This window comes from Myiozetetes cayanensis, unplaced genomic scaffold, assembly GCF_022539395.1.
Source record: "Myiozetetes cayanensis isolate MyiCay16 unplaced genomic scaffold, myiCay2020 scf23, whole genome shotgun sequence".
Classification (NCBI taxonomy): Eukaryota; Metazoa; Chordata; class Aves; order Passeriformes; family Tyrannidae; genus Myiozetetes; species Myiozetetes cayanensis.
Window position 1 is genome coordinate 769,344 of NW_026087445.1, and position 2,298 is coordinate 771,641.

The window sequence follows — 2,298 nt, forward strand, 5'->3', positions numbered from 1 at the left end:
GTTCACTGCTGACACCTCTGCTGCTGCTGAAAGCCAGCCCTGATCCACACAAAGGCAGGGGCTGGAGCAGGAGGGAAGAAGCAGCAGCCTGCAGGTGCCATCAGGCTGAGTCTGTGCCTGGGGCTGCCCCGTGGGGAACAAGCCCAGCCTGCAGGGAGGGCCTGGAATCACGTCCAGGGGGAGGTTGGAAGGCACGTGGGAAGCTCAGCTGGACACCCCCTGCTCGAGCAGGGCCACACAGGAACAGGTGCCCAGGACTGTGTGGTGGGCAAAGGACCAAGTCCATCATTGTATCCCCTCTCCAAACCAGACAGACCCCACAGGCCTCAGGAGGTGCCACGGACACCTTCCAGTGTCCCACAGTGACCCAAAGCAATGGATCACATCCATCACAGTAGTCCCTCTCCACAACACAGTGATCCCACAACTTTAGGGCCCAGCAGGAAAAGCTGGGCTGAGCACCAGGAAAAGGGGGAGAAAGCAGAACCCTCCCAATGAAATAAAAATCCACCCAGTGTGTATGAAGCAGTCGCAGTGAGGACTCCCAGTGCCTGGGTAAGTCTGACTGACACAGCCTTTCCAAACATCACACGAAGTCCAGGGGCTGGGAACAGGCACAGATATACAAATCCACTCTCTGCAGTAATTACTGATGGCACCCGAGGCAGTCAGGTCCTTAAAGTTTAATGGGTGTGTCAAGAAGGGAGGAAACAGCAAAACTGCTGGGAGTGTTTCTTATGACACCTCTTTCTAAGAACCTTTGGTGAAGAAAGAAGGTGCAGGGAAGATTACCCTGAAAATTCAGACACCAAAGAGTAGCTTTGAAGTATGACAGTTCTCAGATCAGCCAAGGTGCCCAAAGCAGAGCAGGAACTCCTGAGAAAACACTGATGTGTGAAAGAGCTGAGAGGAAAAACCAAATACACAGCTGATTCCCAATGGGAAGAAATGGAATAGACTAATTTGGGTTGAAAGGGATCTTAAAGCTCATCTCATTCCACCCCCTGCCATGGGCAGGGACACCTTCCACCAGCCCAGGTTGCTCCAAGCCCTGTCCAGCCTGGCCTTGGACACTTCCAGGGATGGGGCAGCCACAGCTTCTCTGGGCAACCTGTGCCAGGGCCTGCCCACCCTCACAGCCAACAATTCCTTCCCAATATCCCATCTAACCCTGCCCTTGGCAGCAGGAAACCATTTCCCCTTGTCCTGTTCCTCCAGTAGCTTGTCCCAAGTCCCTCTCCAGCACTCCTGGAGCCCCTTTAGGCCCTGGAAGGTCACATTTAGGTCACCCTGGAGCCTTCTCTTCTCCAGGCTGAATAATTCCATTTGTCTTAGCCTTTCCTTGTGTGAGAGAGGCTCCAGCCCTCGGAGCATCTTTGTGGCCCGTATTTCTTTCCTTCTTTGATAAATTAGTGCAACAACTATGAAGAGGCCAGAGATCAGTGCTTCTTGTTTGTAAACTTCCCAAGCTGCTTGGCTGGAGAGAAGGCAGCCATCCCTCTGGGTGTCCTCACAGCAAAGGAGAGAAAATCCAGCTTTGGGCTGTCCTGGTGCGTTGGTGGTTTTGTGACTCCACTCCTTCTGTTGGTGCAGCTTGGAACGAGAACGGAAAACCCCTGGAGCAGCACATTCCACCAGTGCAGGTTCCATTTCACTGCAGAATTAAGAGACAATTATGATATGAAATGTTTGTAAGGGCTAAAGCACCCAAATTTCAGAGGCTCCATAGCTCAGGGGTTAGAGCACTGGTCTAGTAAACCAGGGGTCGTGAGTTCAAATCTCACTGGAGCCTTGTGGGTCCTGAGCCTCCTGCAAAGATCCTGCTGCTTTATCTTTGTGTTTATATCCAAAATGTTGGTGGGACCTCGTTTTTTTGGAGCATCCACCCAGCCTATGTGAAATATAAACACCCTGTAGCAAATAACAGGCAATGAGGAGCAGAGAAATCAGCAACGGTCAGAGCTGCACCCTGGAAATATCTTTAATGCAGAGCAATCGGAGATAGGAAACACCCAAAAATGGGATTTAGAGCCTTGGGAAGCCTGCAGGCTTTGTGAAGTTCATTGATGAACAAATCTGAAGTGGCTGCCAGGTATTTCCAGTCAGAGCTGGCTCATCTCTTCATACATCAGCAGCATGATCAGATTATGTCTCCAGAGCTCAGTGATGGCAGAGCTGGCTGAAAACATCATAAATATGCTTTGTGGAGGAACAGGAACCTTGTTCAACAGTAACAGTAACAACAGGGCTCTGCTGGGTGGGGGGGGATTGGAAAGTTATAATTTTTAAGATTAAAGA

The 2,298-nt window shown here is 50.9% G+C and overlaps 1 non-coding gene across 1 annotated transcript; it reads left to right on the top strand.

Moving 5' to 3' along the window:
- Positions 1-1,719: 1,719 nt before the first annotated feature.
- Positions 1,720-1,792, top strand: TRNAT-AGU (transfer RNA threonine (anticodon AGU)). Its single transcript has one exon. It is a non-coding gene; the product is annotated as a tRNA-Thr (tRNA).
- Positions 1,793-2,298: the final 506 nt, after the last annotated feature.